The 13433-nt window shown below is 35.3% G+C and overlaps 1 protein-coding gene across 1 annotated transcript in view; it reads right to left on the reverse strand.

The window, feature by feature from the left end:
- The window catches only part of LOC107586606 (synaptosomal-associated protein 25-B-like), a 38228-nt gene that overhangs the window by 24653 nt on the left and 142 nt on the right, over nucleotides 1-13433 (reverse strand). The window lies entirely within an intron of this gene.

Below are 13433 nucleotides of genomic sequence, written 5' to 3' on the forward strand. Positions count from 1 at the left end.
TAAGCGTCTTCTAAGTGATTATTCATTTGGGAGATATTGCCTTTTTATATTTATGAGTGAAAACATGCCATTATGTTGCACAAATGACAAAAACTATACATCCATTTATACAGTATGTCCATTTAATAAAGAACTTCTCTGAATATGGTTATTATTACCTTTGTGCTGTTGTCTCTAAACAATATTTGCCATCTCCATTTGTATTTAATGTGATGGTGATGGATCTGGATTATTATAAATAAAGACCTGAACTAGCACCGAACAAAAACATGGTTCAAAAGGCTTGGTTCTGAAATATTTTGATGTGCATAATCAAATCCATCTGGACTGAAAAGGACACATAATTTCATTTCTGCATCAAATAACCTCCAGTTCAACGTTTTAGCTGATTTTCCACCTAGACACCTTTTATAAGAACTAGCTGCTGCAAAAACGACCCTCGAAATGTGATGCTTAATGTTAACGACAGACCAAAACCACATTAATGACTCGGCTGCTATTGTGAACATAAAATAAGCAGAATAATTAACAGAGTACTCAGAGTGATCTGACATTTTCACAGAACATTTACAATATGTGATAAACAGCATCCAGCTGATTCTGCTTTTGAGATATTTATGCAATTATACAACTAAAAAATAAATAAATCACACTAAAAAGCAACAGCGTATGACGAATGACATACAGTCAAAATCACTATTATTTTAAAAATAAATATGTCTGCTACTGCTTGTGAATATAATAGGGCTGTTAAAGGGATAGTTCACCCAAAAATTACTCACCCTCATGTCGTTCCAAACCCGTAAGACATTCGTTCATCTTCGGAACACAAATTAAGATATTTTTGATGCATTCCGAGAGCTCTCTGACCCTCGCATAGACAGCAAGGATCCTTACACGATCAAGGCTCAGAAACGTAGCAAGGACATCGTTAAAATATTCCATTTTGAAACACTGATGTCACATGGATTATTTTAACGATGTCCTTGCTATGTTTTAATAAAATTAATGCAAGATTCATGTCATTTTTAGAGTTTATTGTAGCTAATGACAGATTAACCTCCAAAGAGCACATTTTAAGCAAATCTTCATGTTGCTAGCAATATCAGGTAAGTGCTGACAAAGAAAAGAGCAGGTGCTTCTTTATAACACATCCCAGTACAAATCCCAAAAGCATATTGCTCAGCAGGATGTGTCACCCTGCACAGTTAAGAATAGCTGGCAATGATGAAACATAGAATAAAAAGTCTGCCTGATGAAGGACAAAAAGTTCCTTGAGCATTCAACACAATGTGAGGAAGAAGATGAATGTGACCCCAGTCATCTACGGCCAGATGTTACCATGTCCTCCTCCACATCTCATGAAGAGAGCAATGAATGAGCGTCTTTTATATCAAAACAGAGTCCATAAAAAGAAAAGGATGTTTTGGATAGAGGTCACAGGTCAGTGAGATAAACAGAGCCGTCACTCAACATTTCAGTGTATCCTCCAAAAGAGATCGAACTGCCGCCCCCTCCAGAGACCTGCTGCCTGATGTGTATTAAACCCGTCAGGCTGCGTCACGTCGGCCATGCTGGGCGACATGGGGCTACAGATTAAACCCACTACTCAAAGAGGATTTATGGCCCACTGGCTTTCTTTACACCAAGCTTACTACATTGTCCCGCCTCTTCTGTTGAATTAATTTACAACAACTTATGAGATTCAGTGAAAGAAATCTCTCACACATTTATATGTCAATTCAACAGATTAATTCATACATTTTTTTTGGGAACAATTATTCATTTAAAAAAAAAAATTTTTTTATTGGAACAATTATTCATTTTTAAACAATTAATCTTAACAAATTAATAAACAGAAATGAAAATGTTCCTTAATGTACAAAATTAACTACTAAACCAATGAAATAAAAATTATATATTTAACTATATTAATAAATATTAATAAATAAAAATTATATATATAAAAACAAAAACTAATAAAAATGACAAAATATTACTAACATTTAGAATGAAACTAAATCTAAAATAAAACTGAAAATATAAAAATAAAAACTAATTCAAGGTATTAATAAAAAACTATAATAGTCTCAATATATATAAATATATATATATATATATATATATATATATATATATACACACACACACACACACACACACACACACTAAAAATAAAAAAAAAACTCAGTAATCTCAAAGATACTAAAATGACACTGAGAGATATAGACAGACAGACAGACAGACAGATAGATAGATTTTACTCCACAGAAAACACTTCCAGCACAGTGTTATCTGGCACAGGCACGAGTCTAATTATAATCATATGTGATGTTTACTCTTGCAGAGGAGCCTTTATGCATGATTTAGTCTCATGCCACACCAAATGTTCCCTTAATATGCAGCATAATCAGATCTAATTCCGCACAAAACCCTATCACTGGATATTCCAGCTGTGACCTCCATCCTGAAGAAGGTACTTCCTTGTATATAAGTAAAAGCAAAAGGTCTTTCCACTCGTCTACCATTACCTGATCTCACGTTCCCTAGACGGGCAAATCCCATTCAGTTTAAAGCTTGATAACCACGACAACCAGAAAAGAGGGAGAGAACGAGAGGACAAACAAAGGAAAACCAAACTTGGTTTCAAACATGACATATCACTATCTAGAAGTTTACAAGCCAACTCAGATAACAATAAGGCACAGTAAAGGACAGAAATAGAGAGAGAAAGAGAAAATGGTGGGACATCCAGACAGCACAGACAAGTGCTGGGTAATGTGCAAGTTACCAAGCAACCTGAAGAACCATACAATCATAGAAAGCAGATTTCCCTCCATCCTATCCATCTTGTTCCACATCGAATAAAGAGATCATCTATTTTATCCATCTATAATAAAGGAAAAGTTCCCCGCAAAATGAAAATCTGCTTAAGATTTACTCACTCACAGACTATTCAAGATGTAGACGAGTTTGTTTCTTCATCAGGACAGATTTGGAGAAATTTAGCATTCCACTTCCTCACCAATGGATCCTCTGAAGTGAATGGGTGCCGTCAGAATGAAGTCCACACACCTGATAAAAACATCACAATAATCCCCAAGTAATCCATACCACTCCAGTCCATCAATTAATGTATTGGGAAGTGAAAAGCTGTGCGTTTGTAAGAAACAAATTCATCATTAAGTTGTTTTAACTTTTAACCATTGCTTCTGGCCAAAATACTAGTCCATAATCCATAACCACGAACAACTAGTCCATCTCCTGTTGTCCTCTCACATCAAAATCCACCAACATATTTATTTAGGACTGTTTTTGCTTGTAATGGTGCTTGGTCTGTGCACATTTCCCTCCTGATTCAAACGAGATTACTTTTTCACTCAAGCAACAGTTTGAAGTTAATAACATCTTCATGGATTTGTTTATTACAAACATGCACCTTTTCACTTCACAAGATATTAATGTACTGGCGCCATGTAGGTTACAGATGTTTTATCAGCTGTTTGGACTCTCATTCTGACGGCACCGATTCACTGCAGAGGATCCATTGTTGAGCAAGTGATGTAATGCTCAATTTCTCCAGTGAATGTTCCGATGAAGCAACAAACTCATTTACATACTGAATGTCCAGGGGTTAAGTAAATTTTCAGCAAACTTTCATTTTTGGGTGAACTATTCCTTTAAGAGTGCCAACGCATTGGCTTTTCTGTTCAGCGGAGAAAAGAAAGACATATTGATTTGGAACGTCATGAGGGTGAGTAAATGATGCCAGAATTTTCATTTGTTGGGTGAACGATCTCTTTAAAAATAGACTGCATAAATTGCACCATGTAAAACGGTCAGAAGAAGAGAAAATCAACTCCATGTAACCCCCCTGAGAGCCCTTTTAACTCTAATAATCAACTATTAAATCCTGCTCATTACAAAAGCACAGCTCATCAAACCTAATCAGCCGTTCCAACACTTTCCAGAAGACACCAGTTCTCCAAGGTGTGATAAAAAACCGAGAAAGTGAGGAAGTTAGCATGATTCAGCCATCTGCGAAGCGTCACGAAAACGGCAGGTTCCATTCCTCAGACCGATGTTTTGATGCTTCCGCCGCACGACAAGGTCGAACGCACAGGTCAGCTACAACCGATCCCCAAACGTACACGTCTATAAAATTACGAAAATGTCAGGAGAATTGAATCCTCTAACTCTAGAGGAGGTATGTTAGCAGGAAGTGAATTGGCAGTGTTAATTTCCTAATGTCAACAGAATTTCAGTTAAGGCTGATATAATACCTCCATTTGGAAAACACGCTGAAGCACATTAATCATGCTCGGTGTTGCACTTGAGAGGCGCAGTCGACTCTGAAAGTAGGACACACGATCATGATCTCAGCCCTGTGATGGAGAGGGTGTCACGTATAGCTGCTCGTCTTTGTTTCAGTAAAAACGCATTGAAGCCAATATTCCAATACTTCTCATATGATACTTCCCATGCTCTTCTAAAACAGATTTTAAACAAAAATAAAGCTTGAATATTATTATATTCCTCATTATTTTGATGCTTTTCGATCATTAACATTACAATGGTTTCCAATTTCTGATCCCGTTGCATTTAAAATGAGTCTTTAAAGGGGTCATAGGATGCCCATTTTCCACAAGTTGATATGATTCTTTAGGGTCTTAATGAAAAGTCTGTAACATAGTTTGGTTAAAATTTCTCAATGGTGTAGTGTAAAAAACAGCTTTTTTTACCCTGTCAAAAACAGCTTTTTCAGATCAAGCCGTTTTTGTAGCATTTTCCTTTAAATGTTAATGAGCTCTGCTGACCCCGCCCCTCTCTTCCGAACTGCTCTCAGAGAGACTGTTTACTTTAGCCGCATTCATCGTGAAACTTGCTAATTAGCACATTATTAGGAAAGGCGATTTGCAAAGATTCATTACAAAACCTTACACTAAGGATTTTAGTAGATTAAAAAAAAACACTGGGTGGATTCTTATCATTATAGGGTGGTTGTGTACACACACCGCCAACACACATTTCAGTTCAAACAATTTGTAAAAGTGCATGTAGCATCCTATGACCCCTTTAATTCAAAATCTTTTGAAGACGCATAGCTTGGAGCATGTGCTATAAGATGGAGAAACCTTCAGAAGTGCATTGTGGGTTTCAGATGCAGCTGTTTCTATGTCAAGGACAGTGGAAATGTCAGTGCTGCACACTGGCACATCTGTCTCTGCCTTCATAGTGCAGACATACATTATTCACCAGAACTATGAGGTCAAGATTATTAATGCAACACTGTTTTTGTGTAGAGACAATGGGCTGAACATAGACATGACTGGATCTTATAAAACCCACAATGCACTAGGAATAAATAGGACCAGATTCTGTTGTGTAATGGTATTTACATCTATCATAAAATGCATAAAGTCTGTTTATTCATTCAAAGCTATTGTAATATAACTTTTTTCTTTTATGGAAAAAAAACCAAAAACCCTTTACCTGTTGTAAAAGCAGTGTAACACACAGCCTCTCATAGCTTATCATGACTAGACATTTTACTTTTATAAGACTTCATCTTGTATCATATGTCTTATGTCTTTACTTTTTAAAGATGATGAGGTGACCATTATGAAGTAGATTGTTGAGAGGCTTGTTTTTCTCCTTTCATTAGTTTGTTTGAACCAAGGACGTTGATAATATCTGGAGAGATCTATTCATTAGTCCATTCATCTCAAACACTTCACTAGACACTATCCTGAGCTGTGACGTCAAAGGCAGCAGACAGGGAAAAATATAAGCCCATTTCACGCTTTTAAGAGCCCTTCAAGAAAATCAGCACTGGAAAAACATCTCATCTCATCTCCAACGAACTATTTACAATGTATATGTTGCTTGCAAAAAAAATAAATCTGGTAAAATACACAGCTACTTTTTAAGTGCCATAACGGGAAGATAGTGTAGTTACATAAAAAAAACAATAAAAATTATTTTTGCTAATTAAAATAAAGCACACACACATACATATACATATACAGTGGGTACGGAAAGTATTCAGACCCCCTTAAAATTTTCACTCTTTGTTATATTGCAGCCATTTGCTAAAATCATTCAAGTTAAGTTTTTTTCCTCATTAATGTACACACAGCACCCCATATTGACAGAAAAACACAGAATTGTTGACATTTTTGCAGATTTATTAAAAAAGAAAAACTGAAATATCACATGGTCCTAAGTATTCAGACCCTTTGCTGTGACACTCATATATTTAACTCAGGTGCTGTCCATTTCTTCTGATCATCCTTGAGATGGTTCTACACCTTCATTTGAGTCCAGCTGTGTTTGATTATACTGATTGGACTTGATTAGGAAAGCCACACACCTGTCTATATAAGACCTTACAGCTCACAGTGCATGTCAGAGCAAATGAGAATCATGAGGTCAAAGGAACTGCCTGAAGAGCTCAGAGACAGAATTGTGGCAAGGCACAGATATGTATATATATATATATATATATATATATATATATATATATATATATATAAATGACAAAGGCACATTACAAAAATACTAAAACTGAAAATATAACAAATAAAAGTTAATTCAAAATATTAATAAATAGGCCTACTATATATAGTAGTAGTATATAAATATACATATAGTAGTATATAATATATAAACAATACTAAAAATAACACTTATGGTGTATTGTTTTATGGCCATTGATCATTTAATTCAATTATATAACGTGTTATACAAAACAAACTTCAAATAGAGCGGATGGAATGTAACTCAAAAGCCCTGTGTTGACCTCTGTGAACAAAATGTCCTTGTCAACATATTTAACCCGACCCTGTGCTTCCAAAGGTCCCGCCCTCCAATGCTATCCCATGATTCCTTCATATTACACAGTTCACAAGGGACCATCTGGTCACATATGACCCTTAAACCCCCGGGATACGCCTCCAACACACCACGGGTTTATCTCCATTAAAACCCTGATCCCGGGATCAAGGAGAGTCCCTCGAGCAGCGGCCGGCCCTCTGCTGAGAAACTTTCTTCATCAGAGAGCTCCAAACCAGCATGCTCCTATGTGTTGCTTTGGAGATATTGTGTCTGTAAACAAAATCTGACATAAGTTTTGTTTGCAGACAGAATCCGTGGGAGGGGAACTGGTCCTAAATCAGTGAGAAAATGGAGAGTTTAACCCAAGGCCATATTTGTGCTATGAGTCTATTTTCTCTCTCCTTGCCAAAGGCAAGAATGGGGATGGGAAGCAAAGGTGAGGTAGAAAGGTGGAATTCATTTCTGACACAGGCTATTTGTGTTCGGTAATTCTTGTTATTTATTATTCATTCGTTTTTGACTGTGCATCAAATAGCTTTACTGAAAGGAGGGAGATAAACTATTCAACAATTCATTTTCTTACAGTTTTTCTGCATGGAATTCGTGAATAAATCTCAAAATGCAACAAGGGATCTGTATCTCAATGCATCACATTTCCTCTAAGATATATATGAACATCTGACCTTTTAAGCCTTTAAGAGGAACAACAACACATACTTAACAATATCCAGAGTATGACTGGAGCTCCATATTTAAAACCCTACAGCAATACACATGCAAAAACTGTTAAGAGTCTGTCAGACCATGGAAAAATCCATAGCAGGCATCTTAAAGCTGAAGAAAGGGTAAATAAAACATGAAGCCAAAAGTACAGCAGCAAAAACTAGGGCAAAAAACACTGTACTATAAGAAGCCATGCATGGGCCATAGGCTATATGGCATTATAAACAACAGATCACTATTAAAATGTATCCTCTATGAATGTATGAATGAATGAATGTAATGGACCTTTTTCACATTTCGGTGGTTCTCAGAAGTCATCATTGTTGGGTAAACAAATATAGTGGTGAACAGAAACTACAGTTCAATATATGACATTGTTATGCATTCTCATTTGTCCCAACAGCAAAAGAGAAAAAAATCCATGATAGTGTTTTGATGACTTTCCAAAAGAGGAATTTCATTTTTTTTTGAGGAACTAATTACATTTGAAAAGAAAGATATTCGATTTGCCATCACTGCCTCTGCCGTTAATGATATATGTTTTTTTTAACTCTAAATTTAAGTTCAACCTAAAATGTGGCTTCTGTATTTTTATGGTAAAGTTCTGGCAACCACATCTGCTGTTTTTACAGTATATTTTACAGATTTTTTCACAGTGTACATACATTTTTTTACAGTGTTCATTGAATTTACATTTAATTTAAAACATTTAAATATTAAAAACCTCACTATTTGTAATGTTAATAACTGTAATGTTAATAAATGTAAATACTTTCTCAATGCACATTCCTGGTCTTACTGTGCACAAGGCATCAGTGCACATTATATAAATAAAAAATTGCTTGTGTTTGTAATCTTTAATCAGAAAGTAATATCCTGTTCTACCTCTGCAACTATATTTCTTTTCGTCTGCTATCACGAAACCCCTCCTCTCCGATTGCTTGGCTCCAAATGGTATATTTTTCACAAGCCAAACAATTCCCAAAGGATACACAATTCTTCTCATAGAAATGAGAAGTCATATTTCATTTAGAAATACATCAGTTTGCTGAAATAAAACGGGTTGTGATTGACATTCAAAGCATAAAAAACCCTGAGAAAATTAGTCCTTGGTCAAAAACATTTCCAAAATTCTTAAAGGGGTCATATGATGTTGCTAAAAAGAACATTATTTTGTGTATTTGGTGTAATGAAATGTGTTTATGCGGTTTAAGGTTAAAAAAACACATTATTTTCCACTTTGACGAAGGAGGCTTGCGGCAACCACATGTGACGACCCCGGGCTAGACTCCGTCCACGGTGAAAGCCGATCCGATGATCCATAGCGCAAAGTTGTTGTATTTCCTCAGCAACCAGCACAGATCAGCTCCAGGCATGACGAAGCAGATATCGTCCTCTTTTGGAAGACCAAACAAAGTAGTTTCGCTTTCACATGACACACACAGCGCCTTTCACGACTTGGCGGCGGCGGCAACAATACTACAGCGAGAATAAAAGTTACGTCTTCTCTCTTTGCGTGAACATTTGGGCGGCGTTATGCAAATCTTCCCAGATAGTGACGTAGACCTGTGGGGGCGTGTTAGAACGAGACGTTTTAGGTAGGTGTGGCTGACTCTTAACTTTTATAAAGAATATCTCTTTGGATTTAAGACTTTAGTCTTTGCAACTTTACAGATCTTCTTTATGCACCAAGAGCTTGTAACACTCCAAAGAGAAAGGAAAAATTGAAATCGCATTCATATGACTCTTTTAAAAATGAAGGTTCCAAAAAGGGTTTTTGACAGCAATGCCATAGAAGAACCATTTTTTGGTTCTCCAAAGAACCTTTCAGTGAACAGTTCTTAAAAGAACCACTTTTTCTTAGGGTGAATAACAGTTTAATAATCTAAAGAACCTTTTGCCCCTATTGTGCAATTGAAAGGTTCCATGGATGTTCTTCATGGAACCATCGATGCCCATGAAGAATCTTTATTTTTAAGAGTGACTCTTCTAAGATTCTTCTCAACTGTAAGCCAGCATGCAATGACAACACAACATGACATGAAGCAGCAGCAAAAGCATTGCATACTTTTTAAGGATGTAACCCGTGTTTTGCCCCGTGACAAGCAGAAGAGGCACAGCAGACATGATACGGTTACGAAGAACAAGCCGTGAAATGTGCTGTGTTATCAAAGACCACATGTCCTTTTTTGAAAAGAGGAAAAAAAGATGAAAGTCTGCCCTTAGAAAATGTTGCTATTCTGGGTAAATGCCACAGATTGCACACAGACAAGAGACACAACCCTAAGGACGCCACAAACCCTGCTGGATACCGCCACCTTAAAAACATATCAAGTTTGGAATGATTATTCGAAACTTCACAATTACATAATTGTCATATTTGTGTCAGAGCGTTGGCTGTGTAGTGCAGCAGCGTTCGGGAGGTTCAAAGCAATCATCTTTACCAGAGGCGATTACAGCTTTAAAACCAAAGTGAGTGTCCCATTCAGGAAGGGATAAAGCCCAGTGTACTAATCTGATGCGAGCGGAGGTAGCTTGTACGAAGCCATCCATTAAAGCCACCAGCCATAGTCATTTCTGTGGGCTGCTAACTTTCTCTCTGACCCTACAGAGGAGTCCGAACATGTTAGCATTGCACGCCTAGAGCAGAACGGGAGCCTGTCATCTGCACAGCCCGTATGCACAGCATGGACAGCATTAGTCACCGCCAGAGTCATCGAGAGAAGAGAACATCACAGCAAACAGACAATTCGCATTCGACTGTTTGACATATGGCGCATCCACGCAGCCAATAAAGTCATATGCAGCCTAAGGAGCATGTTATATCATAATCTCTGACTGATGTGATGTTTCTGTACATGTCACAATGTAAAATCACTGCTGAATCACACAACGTGAAGTGATTTAGAAAATAATTCTGTCTTTTTAAATAGAAAATATCTTGAAACATCAGACAAACAGTACAGCCCCATAAATAAATGTAATCTATGTGCATATATAAAATTTCCATAGTTGAAATATGTTGTCATATGCAGTAAAAACATATATGAAGTCTATTGGAACAATTTCATATATTAGCATATATATCGAGCTCATAAAAATATGTATGTTTATGAATGTGTAATACACTTAATACAATACATATACATGTATATCTTAAACCCTTGATATTATATAAGAAAATATAAAAGATACACATGTATTTAAAAAGAGCATGAATACAAAACATAATCCAATAATTTTGTTTTTATATATATATATATATATATATATATATATATATATATATATATATATATAGTATATACACTCTAAACAATGCTGGGTATATATATATATATATATACATACTGTATATACATGCTATATATATATACATATTGTATTTATAGTTGTAAATAAAACAAAAATTATTGGATAAAGTTTTACAAGAAAATGTAAATTTTTGTATTTAAATGTAAGTTATTTTACTATTTAAATACTACTTTTCTACTTTAAAATTTCACGCTTAACTCAATTTAAATGTGAAATTTACTTGCAATTTTTCAGTAAAAACATTATATACAATTTTTTTTAGTGCATATACAAGTTTTACTATGGGAATTTTACACATGTTATGAACTGTAAGTATGGAAAAATTATATATTGCCATATAGGTAGCATATATGACAATATCATCTTGATATATGGCAATATATGTCATATATTACATTTCCGTATGGATAAATTTGGTGTAGAAACAATTTTCACTCAGAAATTGCTAGAAAATTTCACAATTACAAAGAAATGGCAAGTAACACATTGAATTAAATGTGAAATTTTAAAGTAAAAAAAAACAAAATTGTATTTTCTTATAAAACATACTCCAATAATCCTTATTTTATTTACAACTTCGAAAAAAGTCATTTTTACAGCTTAGTTAATATTGCCTTTGAGGTCTGTAAATAATGCTCCAAATCCTTTTCAGACAAATGTATCACTGTTTTGATTCATTTTTAAACACCATGTGTTAGGAAAAGCAACGCTAGACTTCACACTGTGCTGTCCCTTGGAACAAAATGCATACAGATAGAGGGTATGCCCAAAATATTCATTTCCACCTGCTTCAAGCGCCTCGATAATTTTCTAAAACTGGATCATTTTGACACTAATCTAAAAATAAAGCAACAATACAACACATTTCCTTCAGCATCCAGACGTGAACCCTGAACAAAGCATCTTTCTGTTCAATGTCACTAGCCTCTCCGAGTTAACAGTTCGGTGCCAACACCCCGTTGGAAGATATAAAGCTGTAAACAGACCTGATGACAAAGAAAACACAACCTGGCCTAGATAAACAGTTATGCAATCCGTACTGGCCACTTCCCCCCAAAACAGAAGAGCAATGCTAACATTACAAGTCACACAAGGCTCTCCTTGAACATCGATGTCTGTTGGCTCACTGCACATGGAGAGGTGTGACAAACTTTTGGCAGTGTTGATTGATATAGAGAACAGCCAAACCTTTAAATGCAATTATGGTCAGGACCCAGCTGCCCTTCAATGTGACTTCAATCACATTTATCATCTATCAACAAGCTCATCTTACATTCCACCAATGTCTTATGATATAGTATTGCGTTAACATAAGAGCAAGTTAACATAACACCATGGAGGATATAGGGTTATATAGATTTAAAAAAAGAACAGCTATGGTTGCCAGAGTTTTATTGCAAAATTATTGTGACAGTATTTCTGGCATTATGATATGGCATATTTTTGACTATATATGTTATTAACTCATTTAATGCTAATAAACCAACTTATAGGAACCTTTAAAATGCAACAAGTTAATGAAAAGCGGTCTCTTCATCAACTGTGGTCAATGATAACACAATGATAGCACTTTCATTAAAATCACAAAATAAATAATGCAATAAATATCAATTAAATATACTAAATGCAACACAGAACAATCGACTGCACATATCTGATACACAAATATATGATCAAATTAAAATTTTACATAAAATTCATTAAAATGTGATTCCTCACACTGGGAATTTTGGGAACGCCCCTTTTACCATAAATTATAAAAGGTTTCACATTTTTCTTATTAAAAAAAACAAACAAAAATACTTTACCTTAAAGGTATTTTTCTTTGTTATGTATATTTGCATTTATGCATGCATTTTATATTTATATTTAACAAATGCATACTGAACATGCATACTTTGCATACTGATTTTTCTCCATAAATATAGAATAAAATGCATGTTTTTTTCTTTTAGAATATATTAACTTAACTTCCAATTAACTATTTAAGAGATTTCTCCTATAGCACTGATTCTCCATTACAATCCCATACATTTTTAAAGTGCACTCAACCATTATATGGAAAAATATTTTCCCCCTACAGTATATGACTGCAAATACAGTCCAGAATGACCTTACTTGTTGTTTGAGTAAACATTCTTTTTATAATGAACGTCTTGCAAAAAAAAAAAAAAAAACTGGACACACTCATTATTTCAATCTGCTCAAAAACTAGGACACATCTATGCTTTATTCAAAACAAAACGGTTTGTTTGTACCATTGACGCATGACTTCCACAAAAGCGTTAATTCAATGCTAAAATAAGTAGTTTTGTCCTTGTTCAGTGTATTTGTAATGTTTTGGGGGCGCGTCTCTTAATGAGCGCTGTCCGCGGTGCTGAAATACACACAACAGGCATGAGCACGACCCAACGCTTTGAATCGATCAGTTACAGCTCTGATATCTCTCCGAAACTTCATCGAACATAAAAACGCAAACTACACTATAAAAAAAAGATTAACGAAGTGAACCTGTGGGAGTTGAGCGCCTACAGCTCATGCAAAAAGCTGTGCAAAAA

The sequence above is a fragment of the Sinocyclocheilus grahami genome, unplaced genomic scaffold (genome assembly GCF_001515645.1).
Source record: "Sinocyclocheilus grahami isolate Dianchi unplaced genomic scaffold, SAMN03320097.WGS_v1.1 scaffold84.1, whole genome shotgun sequence".
Taxonomy (NCBI): Eukaryota; Metazoa; Chordata; class Actinopteri; order Cypriniformes; family Cyprinidae; genus Sinocyclocheilus; species Sinocyclocheilus grahami.